Here is a 12,921-nt window from a genome sequence, read left to right on the forward strand (position 1 = left end):
CTCCCTTGTGTGGCAGCTGCCAGTCCTGAATCATGAGCTGAGAAAGAGATCCCTTACACCCTTGTCTTCACCACAGGATGCAAGGCGGGACATGACAAATACTTCGGATAGCACAGAAATATCTCCCCTTTAATTGAGCTTCTAAGTCAAGACAAACTCAGCAAGCATCTGGTGTTCTAATTAATTCCTACTCATTCACGTTGAATGGCCTTAACTCAAGAGCTGCTGGATGGAAAGAGCATACTCTGCGTAGCACTGATGATTGATCAGTGCAGAAAAGGAGCTTCCTTTTCTTTTTCTTTAAAATATGTATATTATGAATCAAGAGCGTGAATGGCAGTAGATGGGCCATGATCAAGATATTTCTTTTCCCAAAGCTTCCTCCGTCAGCTTTTTTCATTTGCTACCTATCACTTGCCACCACATATATATGCATCTCCCTCTCTCTTTATTGCTAAAGATATTTGCATGAAACCCATTTCCTGCTGTTCCCCCCTTCCCGCTCCGAGTCATAATCCACTGTTTGTGATATTATCGTTTCCATGGCAACCGCTTGAGATGCCACAGAGGGCTGTGAGGGCTTCAGATAGGAGGTTGGATAGATGCAGCTGGTGAGAAAGAAAGAAAGAAAGAAAGAAAGAAAGAAAGAAAGAAAGAAAGAAAGAAAGCTATAGAAAAGTCATATTTTTCAGCAATGATGATTGCCATGCTTTCTGACACAGAAAGAGTAGAAAAGGGGGGGATGAGCTATGCATATGTTCCTATGTCATTGTCTTATCAAATAGCAGGGAAGTACTGTATGTGTTTTATTCTGGAATGCTTTTTTTAAAAAGGCAAGGAGAAATTTGTACTTTGCACCAAGGAAAGGTAGAAATGGAGCCAATGGATGCATCCTTCTGTGGCAAGTTTAGACAGCTCTCCCATAACATACCCTACAAGTGTCCCAGAAAAAAAAGGGAGACCCCATTTTCCCCCATGAGAGCACTGTGGCCATTTTGGGCACTGTGATATCACTCGATTTTGTGCCATGATTTTGTCCTGAAAAAGGAGAGTTTTTAAGGTGCAGGGAGAGCTCGGGAGTGGGGGTACAGGAGAGGATTTCATTCAAAATGGTCAGATGTGGAATTGGAGAGGAAATGGCTTCTGATCTGATGCCATAGATCAGGGGTGGGGGGAATCCTAGATCAAGGTTGGCCCCATTGGGCCAGATTGCGATCTATCTCCACCCCCAAGAACCAACTGTGACTGACTGGTGGGTCAACCAATCTGTCAGTCACCTGACATTAAGACGACAGATCGAAAAAGTGGCTTGACCCACACGTATTTCAAAGCCCCTTGCACAGCACTTCCCAAGCTCTTGACAGCCAGCTAGTTGCGATAAACTTGAGAATTGCAATACAAGGGCCAGATGGTGAATGGAAGGTTCAATCCTGCTTTCTGCAATGTGCTCATGTGGAGAGCGGGAACAGGAACAAGATACGGCATCTACCGTATTTTTCGCTCTATAAGACGCACTAGACCACAAGACGCACCTAGTTTTTGGAGGAGGAAAACAAGAAAAAATATATTCTGAATCTCAGAAGCCAGAACAGCAAGAGGGATCACTGCGCAGTGAAAGCAGCAATCCCTCTTGCTGTTCTGGCTTCTGGGATAGCTGCGCAGCCTGCATTCACTCCATAAGACGCACACACATTTCCCTTTACTTTTTAGGAGGGAAAAAGTGAGTCTTATAGAACAAAAAATACAGTACTTCTCCTGCCCCCTTCCTACCAACAAACTGATTAAACATGCAGTTGGAAGGGGGATAAGGGACATGGGCATAGTCAGGATTTTTGTTGGGGGCGGAAGGACATTGTTAGGGGTGCAGATCTGACGTGATTGGTCAGTTAGTTAAGTATTTCTATTGTTTTACTTGATCTAAGTGGGGCAGCTACCCCCTGCCCCCTGGGTATGCCCATAATAAGGGACAGGATACACTACTTCTCTCACCTCCTGTCCACATGTTTAATAGGGATGTCTCCAGCCTCGTATATCCAACTGGCTTGGCTTAACTCAACTCTTTGTTGAGCCAGCATGGTGTAGTGGTTAAGAGCGGTGGACTCGTAATCTGGTGAACCGGGTTCGCTTCCCCGCTCCTCCACATGCAGCTGCTGGGTGACCTTGGGCTAGTCACACTTCTCTGAAATCTCTCAGCCTCACTCACCTCACAGAGTGTTTGTTGTGGCAGAGGAAGGGAAAAGGAGATTGTTAGCCGCTTAGAGGCTTCTTAAGGGGAGTGAAAGGTGGGATATCAAGTCCAAACTCTTCTTCTTCTTTGTTCTCTCTCTGTTTCTACCATGTGAACCTGACCAGTAAGGATGTCTAAGCTGGCTGCTCCAAGTTCAGATTGCATGGCTGTAACAAGCTGTTTTTGTGTTTCTGTCCAAATAATTTAGAAACTCTAACCATTTTGAAACTAAATTAAAGTTCCAGTCTTTTCTTGCTGCTGTATGGAAAAGCACCTGAATCTGACCTTTGAAGAATTTGTAAGTAAACTATTTTTAACTTACCAAATGTGTGGTCTCCTTCTATGCTAAGGGAAATGGCGAACTTTGGAAGAAACTTAGAAGGTGATATTTTAAAGATCTAACAGCCTTCTCAGTGATGGCTCCGACCTGGTGGAATGCTCTGTCCCATGAGACCAGGGACCTGCAGGATTTAACTTCCTTCTGCAGGGCCTGTAAGACAGAACTATTCCGCCTGGCTTTCAATTTGAACTTAGCCTGATCTTTTATTCCCCTTCCTTTCCCTCCCCTCCCCTTTTTATGAAGATTACCCGCTCTGGGATCCCACAGCTAATTCTCCCCTGGTCTCCTCGCTGGCCAAATAGGACTAATTTAGCCAGCTAGCCCTGGTGATCAGGGGAGAATTGTTTATTGGATGGATTTCCCCCCAAATTGATTTTTGAATTCTGAATTTATTATTCATGTTTTATACTGTATTTTGTGCTGTTTTTTGTTGCATCAATTAAGTGTTTTAAATTTGTTGTTAGCCGCCCTGAGCCCGGTTTTCTGAACCAGGAAGGGCCGGGTATAAATAAAAAATTATATTTATATTTATATGTCCATGCTTTACTTTGCTGCACGCTTTGTGATTTTAAATCTCTGTAGAAATCATGGTTTTTGTATTTGTACTTTTTATCAATTGTATACTTTAAAAGGGGATCAGAGAAATGCATGGAGAGAAAGACTACCAGTGGCTATTAGTCGTGGCAGCTATGCTCCACCTCCTCAGTCAGAATCTTTACCAATTGCTGGAACCCGCAGGAGAGGAGTGTTCTGTCCTGCTTGCAGGCTTTCCATAGGGGCAACTGGCTGGCTCCCATGAAAACAGACTGTTGAACTAGATGTTCTTCTGCTGTGGTTTTGTGATCAAGCTGTACACTGCTCTGGGAACTTTAGTAAGTAAGTAATAAACATGATCATATAGAATACAGGATAAAATCCCATTCCCTTGTGCAAAGGGTGGAGACTGAGAACTGGCACCAGTGTTGTGGAATGTCTTCCCTGCTGAAATATGAGAGGCCCCATCAGTGTTGGCATTCCACCGACTCCTGAAGGCACACCTGTTTTGGCAAGACTTCCCTTGAACTGAACTTGTGGTTTTATTGTCTTAACTGTTTTTCATTTAAATTATTATGCTTCTTAATAGTTTGTTTTGCTGTTTATCTTAATTCAGGACGCTTTAATGCCTGAACACATTTGTTATTGTGTATTTTAATTAGGGATACATTTCATAGCTGCAAATCACTTAGATGCCAGTTTGGCATACTGTATATGCCGTTGTCAAGGCAGGAGTCGGGTGCAGGGCAACAACAACATACAAGGTGCCACTGAAGTCAACTCTTTATCAATAGAAACAAAACAGCTCTGATGACCTAGTGAGCACAGCAACTGCCCCAATGAGGCAGTTGTGAGGACTAGAGGTCTTTGGGTTGCCTGTCTTTGCTCCGCCCTGTTCATACCTCTTCAGGTTCTGTGAGACCAGTTGCAGCAGGAGTAGGAGACGCCCTGTCTGATCTTTGTCTCTTGCCCACCCCACCCCCGCTCTCCAGTCTCTGCTTCTGCCTCTGATTCTAGGATTCTAGACTGCTCTCTGCCACAGACTCTCCCTGCTCACTAAACCCTGTTACCGCTTCAGCTTCTGAAACCTCCTCCTCCCAGTTTGCTCCCTCTTCTCCCTGTGACCACCCATCATTGTCTCACCAAAACTCCCTGGCTTCTGAGCCTTCTTTCCTTGGGGCTTTAAATGATGAGGGGGAAAGAACCCCTATACATCACCTTGAGCAACCTGGAGAAAAGGTGGGATATAAATGCAATAGATAAATAAAATCTCCCCTCCTTTGGCTGGGACACAAATTTTCGAATGAAGGGGGGCAATAGAAACTTGAGAATTCTGGCTCCTTTCTTTAAGATGCAAAGGAACGGCCTGCTTATCTATACAAGACTTACTGTGTTCGTAGGGTAATTAGAAAGCCTATGAGAAACACTTGAGGGAATTGGGTATGTTTATCCTGGTAAAGATAGGGACGCGGGTGGCGCTGTGGTCTAAACCACAGAGCCTAGGGCTTGCCGATCAGAAGGTCAGCGGTTTGAATCCCTGCGATGGGGTGAGCTCCCGTTGCTCGGTCCCTGCTCGTGTCAACCTAGCAGTTCGGAAGCATGTCAAAGTACAAGTAGATAAATAGGTACCGCTCCAGTGGGAAGGTAAACGGTGTTTCTGTGTGCTGCTCTGCTTCGCCAAAAGTGGCTTAGTCCTGCTGGCCACATGACCCGGAAGCTGTATGCCGGCTCCCTCGGCCAATAAAGCGAGATGAGTGCCGCAACCCCAGAGTTGGCCACAACAGGACCTAATGGTCAGGGGTCCCTTTACCTTTATTCTGGTAAAGAGGAGATTGAGAGGAGAAAGGACAACCGTCTTCAAATAACTAAGTGGCTGTCACATGGAAGATGGAGCAAGCTTGTTTTCTCTTGCTCCAGAGGTTAGTAACCAAACCAATGGCTTCAAGTTACAAGAAAGGAGATTCTAACTAAACGTCAGGAAGACCTTTCTGACAGTAAGAGCTGTTTGACAGTGGAACCGACTCCCACAAGAGGTGGTGGACTCTCCTCCCTTAGAAGCTCTTAAGTAAAGGTCGGGTGGCCATCTGTCGTCTTGCTGAGACTCCTGCGTAGCAGGTAGTTGGATTAGATGACCCTTGGGATCCCTTCCAGTTCTAGGATTCTAGGATTTTATAAGATGGAAATGATCGGCTGTTTAATGGTTTTGATGCATGCCTGTGTGTGGCACAAAAACTGTTGGAATGTAGGATTTAGCACCTCTGGTTCTTTGCTCTGGCCTGCTATAGGAACTAACAAGAATATATAAATCTCCTCAGGGTAAACTTCTGGGAAAATTGCTTTCTCAGCAGAGAAAGGAATTTTGAACAGGTTGGACTAAATGTTTGCACGCGCATACAACCTTCTTTAGAAATGGGGAGGGAGGGAGGGAGGGAGCCCGTTACATATTTATGCAACCGGGACGAGAATCCACATGACCCCTGCGCTTAGTCACTGGGGCACAGAGGAAATGATTTTGCTGTACATGTATCAGATTTGGGGATGGGAAAGCCTCTCTGCTTGAGAAATCTCATCCTGAGTTTTTGGTTTATTTATTTCATCTCCACTTTCCAATAAAAATGAATGAAAGAAACCAAACGGTCCATAAATATGCAACAAAGCACCAGCTGCAGCAGCACATCACAATAATAATTTTAAAATCAATAACCAAAAGGCTAGCAGCAGCAGTCAAATATTATTTAAATGCAGGAGTCAGCAAAGGCCCAGTTAAATAGAATAGACTCCACTGCTTGCAAGAAGATAGACAGTAGCAGCCTCTACTTTGCCTGCAAAAAATATCCACTTAGGTCAAAAGGGGGAAAAGTTATTATTTTTGTTTTTTTGTAGGACACCTGCAGAGTGCCTTGGACCATGGTGGACTCTTTTCTTAAGTGCTGAAGTGGGGCATAAACCAAATATTGTGGCCAGTGTCTACCCATAACTGTCACTATCATCTCTCCATATATCCTGATTCACATTCCCTTCTGCAATCTAATTTCATCACCTCATTAGCTTCAGATGAAGGTAGGGTGTCCATGTTTCCTCCTTTATAGAGCAAAGTCTTTTATTTGAATGGGTTCCAGAGGGCAGTTCTTTATCTGAAGACATCCTCCATATGCCGCTCTTGGTATTATATTTTGTTAACAAAATGAATGGGATTTACAGAGTAGGCTTCAAACATTGGTCGGGGACCTAGCAGAAGTGAATTTAGGGTCGCAGAGCCCTGGAGGAACCACAGGGAGCGGCACAACTGTGAAGTAGAAGGAAAGGCGAGAGGTGGAGGAGGAATTTTGTTTGTTTTTTCCCATATAATTTTTATTAATTTCTTTTTTAACACAATATTTCCAACATTACAATAAACTCTTTGCTCTGCCGAGCTCGTGACTTCCCTCCATCCCTTCAACTGGTTTTGTGTTTTCAAGTCTTTAAAACCTCAACCTCTGACCTTTATGTCCTTATAATCAACTCTGTCTCTTTAGTCTAGAAAGTTATAAAAAAAATGTTTTCGTTGCAGGATTTATTTCAATCCCGCTAGTGTCTTCATATTTTTTTACAATAATTATTCATATACAGTGGTACCTCAGGTTACAGACGCTTCAGGTTACAGCCTCTGCTAACCCAGAAACAGTACCTCGGGTTAAGAACTTTGCTTCAGGATGAGAACAGAAATCGTGTGGTGGTGGCGTGCGGCAGCGGGAGGCCCCATTAGCTAAAGTGGTACCTCAGGTTAAGAACAGTTTCAGGTTAAGAACGGACCTCTGGAACGAATTAAGTTCTTAACCAGAGGTAGCACTGTACCCAATAAATTTACTCCAGCCTCTTTGAAACTTTTAGTCATTCTGGATTCTACCAGTCTGCTTGGCTAATTCGGCATGTTCCATCATCTTCGCCTGCCACTCCTCCATCGTTGGCAATCCCTGCAATTTCCACTTTGGGGCTAATAAAGTTCTTGCCGCCATCGTGGCGTACATAAATAATATTTGATCTGCTTTTGTGATTTCAGGCAGGGGAGGAATTTTGGCATCGCACAGGGTACCACTAAAATATGAGACCCCAAGCCTGCCACTCCACCTAGGGTGGCCAGTGATGCGTTGTGGAAAAGAGGACATGCACCATCGCCAACAAAAAAGAGGGAGAAAAATACACAGAAAATTACATATGTTCATTTCTATCTACCGATAAGATTTTTGAAAGAGCAGCTATGAAATATAATCCATCTCACCATAGTGAGGAAGGTGGTGTGTGTCTCCTCAGTCTGCTATCCAGGTGTGGCTAACTACTGATGGGCAACATCAAGGCCCCCTCTTTTTCTGATGGGGCCTTGTGGTGTAGTGGTTAAGAGCAGTGGACTCGTAATCTGGTGAACCGGGTTCGATTCCCAGCTCCTTCACATGCAGCTGCTGGGTGACCTTGGGCCAGTCACACTTCTCTGAAGTCTCTCAGCCTCACTCACCTCACAGAGTGTTTGTTGTGGGGGAGGAAGGGAAAGGAGATTGTTAGCCGCTTTGAGACTCCTTAGGGTAGTGATAAAGCAGGATATCAAGTCCAAACTCTTCTTCTTTGAATTAGATCTGGGGCAGGTAGCTCTTCAGACAGAGGACTGTCCTCTAATAACCCCTTTGAGAAGGGCACATGCCCACAGAGTGCAGTCAGTGGACTACTCCCCTAAATGTTCCCCTGGCGCTCCCTTCCCAAAAATCAGGAAGCTTCTTCCTGGCTTAGGGAGGGAGACATGGTACTCCAACGGGGTCCAAGAGCCCTTCAGCCACCATCCCAAACCCTGCACATCCTGTCAGAGGCCTGGTGCCTTCTTCCAGAAGCCAAGGAAACTTCTGCTCAGCTTAGAAAGTGACGCGCGTGTGACATTGTGACTCTCCCCTCTACCAATCGCCCTTGCAAGCTGGCACCTCTGGCCCTAAAAATTTCACCATTGGTGTGGTATGATACTTTCATCTCCACACATCATTATGCTGCAAGAGAGAGGATGATGCCTGCTGGAACAAGAAGGGGAGTGGGAAAGCCAACAGCCAGCACTGCAATGGAATCCTGCGCCGGCCTAGATTTCTACCTCCTCCATAAAAATCAGAAGTCCCATTCTGAATCGGTAATCTTAACAGGAAAGCAATGAACGGTGTCAAATGGAAGTGGCTTGTGAGCCCCCTGGTGGAGCACTAGACTCCTTTGTACAGCAGTGCAAACTTTGGCTAACTACAAGAGGAAAGAGTTGTGCCGGCCTCTCTGCCTTCAGTTGATATGTATATGGACCTGCAAATTCCCTGGTTCAAATCTCGCCTCAGCCACAAACTTCTTAGGCAACCCACTATTTCCTAGCCCCCAATCCTTCCTCCCACATGTACAGTCCACAGAGAATAATACTCACCTACTTTCCTTGGTTGTTGCAAGAATTCTCTGGTGGTATTTTCCTCTATTAATTTATGATGTTTTAACCTATATTGTAAACTGCTTTGAGTTTTGTTTAAATATAAGTTGTATACAAGCTGCCCAAGTGAATAAAAAAGTTACTAGAAAAAAATATACAGCGGTACCTCGGTTTTCGAACGTAATCCATTCTGGAAGACGGTTCGAGTTCCGAACATTTGAAAACTGAAAACTCAGGATCTTGCACACAGCGGAAGCTGTGTTTCATGTTCGACTTCCAAGGCGTGTTTGAAAACCGAAGCATTTACTTCTGGGTTTACGGCATTTGAAAAGCGAAATGTTCGTCAACGGAGATGTTTGAAAACCAAGGTACCACTATACTTGAAGTGCTAGTAAAGGTAAAGGCGCTCATCTCACTTTACTGGCCGAGGGAGCCAGGGTACAGCTTCCAGGTCATGTGGCCAGCATGACTAAGCCGCTTCTGGCGAACCAGAGCAATGCATGGGAACAACGTTTACCTTCCCGCCGAAGCTGTACCTATTTATCTACTTGCACTTTGACATGGTTTCGAACTGCTAGGTTGGCAGGAGCAGGGACTGAGCAATGGGAGCTCACCCCGTCAAAGTGCTACAAACACTCAAAATTGTGAGATATGCACATGGGTGTTGCCAGAGGGGCAGGGGGAGCAGCTGCCCCCCTAAATCAAGTAAATACATAAAAATACTTAACTAACTGACCATTGTGTCCCAGAGAACTTGGTTCTGCCTCCCCCCCCAATAAACCCTGGCTATGCCCATAAACTGCAAGAAGATCAAACCTATCCATTCTGAAGGAAATCAGCCCTGAGTGCTCACTGGAAGGACAGATCCTGAAGCTGAGACTCCAATACTTTGGCCACCTCATGAGAAGAGAAGATACCCTGGAAAAGACCCTGACGTTGGGAAAGATGGAGGGCACAAGGAGAAGGGGATGACAGAGGACGAGATGGTTGGACAGTGTTCTCGAAGCTACCAGTATGAGTTTGACCAAACTGCGGGAGGCAGTGGAAGACAGGAGTGCCTGGCGTGCTCTGGTCCATGGGGTCATGAAGAGGCAGACACGACTAAACAACTAAACAACAACAACAAAAGCATTAAACAAATGATAGCATCTCATATCAATGAGATAAATGAATAAAATTAAACAACCCACTGAAAATTCATAATAAAGTCTAACAATAAAAAAACAAGAACATTATCCAGAAAAAAGAATGCCCCTCCAAAATGAAATCTTGAACCCCGTAACAACCAAAGCTCATCCTGACAGTTTTGTGAAAGCCTGAATAGCAGAAGTTGCTGTTGTAGCTGGAGTTGATGTTTTGCACCTGTAGACCCAACCAACCATTGTGCTCTGCAGGAGAGGCTATACCGCAAGTACTATCTTATTCTATACAGTGTCAGAGTTGGGCTTTTCATGTGGTGAGACCAACCCTTTGGAAGTGCCTGTTGACGTCCATTTTCATTCCTTCTGAGCAGGAGATTTTATCTCAACCGATATCTATACTGGATAGTTTTTACATATGAAATCGTTTTAACTGTTTTAATATACATGACTGCTTTAAATTGTTTATATATATACATTTTAAAAAAATTTAAAAAAATCTATGTTTTTTTAAGTTTAATTTAATCTGTGTTGTGAAATTGCTTCAAGATTTTTTTTTTGTAGGAAGTGCTTCATGAATATAGGGATAAACCTATTGATTCTTGCTTCTTTCTCTCTCCTTGCCCCTTATTTGCTTGCTTGTTTGTGAAACAAATTGCTCAAAGCACCATTCCTGCTCTGCCTTACCACCCCTTTCCTTCTGCAAACCTGTCCTGCACCTATTTCTTTCAAATCCCGCTTTGTTGACTTGTATCCCTTTTCTGGTATTCCCAGATCTGATACTGGCCTCAGTTCGGTTAAAAAAATGGTCCACACCCCTCAGATTTCCAGACAGCAAACCAAAGTAAGAAACTCTACAGTCCTAAAATGGCACATTGTTCTGGTTTTGCTGAAAATCCCACCCTCCTCCTCCATGAAATCAAGATGACTTAAAAAAAACCAAAACCCTGATAAACTACAATCTATGAATTATTCCCTCTAACCCAGACATCTGAAACTCATCAAATACAAACTTCAGATGAGCTCCCACTGGGAGCCAGCTCTCTAGGCCTTCTATGGCTTTTACAAGCCAGGCCATTGGAGGCTATATCCTCCATAGTGCAACTGAGAGGGCCACGTAAATCACACACCTTCAGTGGACTAAACCCAGAAGTTTTCAAAACGAGTTTTATTACGTCTCCTCTAAGCTCCCTCCTCCCCTTCCACCTGATGCTCGTCGATCACTCATCGGCTCAGGTATCAAACTTTCTGGACTCCTGCTAGAATCCAATCCCTGTGTGAATCATCCGTGTAGTTTCAAACCCTCTTTTCCGGACAACACCCAAGAAACAGCTGGCCAAATGTTTGTGGTCCACACCACTCCAACAGCCATTAAAATACCCCCCCGGGGGAAGGAAATCTCACAAAGGGAGCTCTTTCTCTCTACCAATTGCCTCCCGCAAAACTTTTCAGACCCACCCTGCCAGCCTTCCATTTTGTTCAGCCCGAGAACGCCCGCCCGGAAAATGGCTGTGAATCAGACCGCACGACTCCCGGTTTCGCACAGGATGTGGGAAACGGCTCCCCTACAGGACAGGATCTCAGCAATGAAGTTTCAAGGGAAACACTGCTGGCAGGAGTGGAAGTGGGAGGGCCTCTGCGCTAACACCCCCACAAGGCCACGAAGCATCCCTTGACCTGAATCAAGATCGGAAGCGGGGAAAGCACAAGCTCTCCTTCATTGTAGGCAAACATGAAATACGGCGTCTCCGGGGAGCCCTGCTCAGTGTTGTCAGCCCATAAAATGGAATCTTGCAAACAACTTTTCAGTGTCCTTCCAAGACGGGTTACCGCACAGCACCATTCCTCCCAGTGTTGTAATTTAAGTGCTCCATGGGGTCCGAGTCCCTTGCTGGGATTGCCAGAGCTCTGCATGCTGCAAATAATATTCTGCTTTTTCCATCTGTGACTAGATTTATGGCCCAGCAGCAGCCCCATTCTCCGATTCAGGCCCATCTTCGAGAGTGGATGCTGGAATGCAGCTCATGTGATATTTTCCTAAACGTCCCTGTAGTGCCATGAAACCCAGTTATAAAGAAAACAAGGACATGTTTTAACAATAAAACCAATGTGCATGATCTAATTAAATGGCATAATAAAATTAGGAAATAAATGCACAAAGCATGAAAACCTGTTCCTTGAAAAGTGAATCAAATTGGCTCCTTTAAAAAAAAAGGAGAGGGAGAGGGAGAGGGAGAGAGAGAGAGAGAGAGAGAGAAATGTTGCTTACGTGGGAAGCTGCGGGGTCTTCGTTCATTCACCGGCACAGCAGCAGCAGCTAGCCTTGCTCATATTTTGGTTCTTCTTCCCACTGGGGGGAAATTAAAAAACCAACAGGCACAGGATGAACTTGCATGCTGGAAAAATGATTTTGCAGAGCAAGCTATATAAAGGCCTAGAAGATAAAGCAAAATGGAAGGAAGGAAGGAAGGAAGGAAGGAGGGCAGAGACTGTGGGCACATTCACGCTACAGACCTAAACTGGTTTCACAGTCAATTCACTTCCTAGGGAACTCTGGGAATTGTAGTTCTGTGAACGTGGTAGGCCTCTCCCAACAATTCCTAGCACCTATAACAAGCCACAGTTCCCAGCATTCCTTGGGGGAAACCATGCCTGTTTAAAATGGTCTACAATTTAAAGTGGTCTTAAAAAGCAGAGACATCAACTTGCCAACAAAGGTCCGTATAGTTAAAGCCATGGTTTCCCCAGTAGTGATGTATGGAAGTGAGAGCTGGATCATAAAGAAAGCTGATCTCCGAAGAATCAATATTTTTGAATTCTGGTGCTGGAGGAGACTCTTGAGAGTCCCATGGACTGCAAGAAGATCAAACCTAGCCATTCTTAAGGAAATCAGCCCTGAGTGCTCACTGGAAGGACAGATCTTGAAGCTGAGGCTCCAATACTTTGGCCACCTCATGAGAAGAGAAGACTCCCTGGAAAAGACCCTAATGTTGGGAAAGATTGAGGGCACAAGGAGAAGGGGACGACATAGGATGAGATGGTTGGACAGTGTTCTCAAAGCTACGAACATGAGTTTGACCAAACTGCGGTGGAAGACAGGAGTGCGTGGTGTACTTGGTACATGGGGTCATGAAGAGTCAGACACGACTAAACGACTAAACAACAACAACAACACAATTGATATAGTGTGGATGTAAAGGTAAAGGGACCCCTGACCGTTAGGTCCAGTCATGGACGGCTGTGGGGTTGCGGTGCTCATCTTGCT

General features: G+C 44.8%; 1 long non-coding RNA gene across 1 annotated transcript; it reads right to left on the reverse strand.

Moving 5' to 3' along the window:
• Positions 1–10,805: 10,805 nt before the first annotated feature.
• On the reverse strand, positions 10,806–12,321 carry LOC309334635. Its single transcript, XR_014153214.1, has 2 exons — positions 11,926–12,321; positions 10,806–11,703 (listed from the first exon to the last, which is right to left on the reverse strand). It is a non-coding gene; the product is annotated as an uncharacterized lncRNA (long non-coding RNA).
• Between the last annotated feature and the right edge of the window lie 600 nt (positions 12,322–12,921).

This window comes from Podarcis erhardii (assembly GCF_964252035.2).
Source record: "Podarcis erhardii genome assembly, chromosome: 2".
NCBI lineage: Eukaryota > Metazoa > Chordata > Lepidosauria > Squamata > Lacertidae > Podarcis > Podarcis erhardii.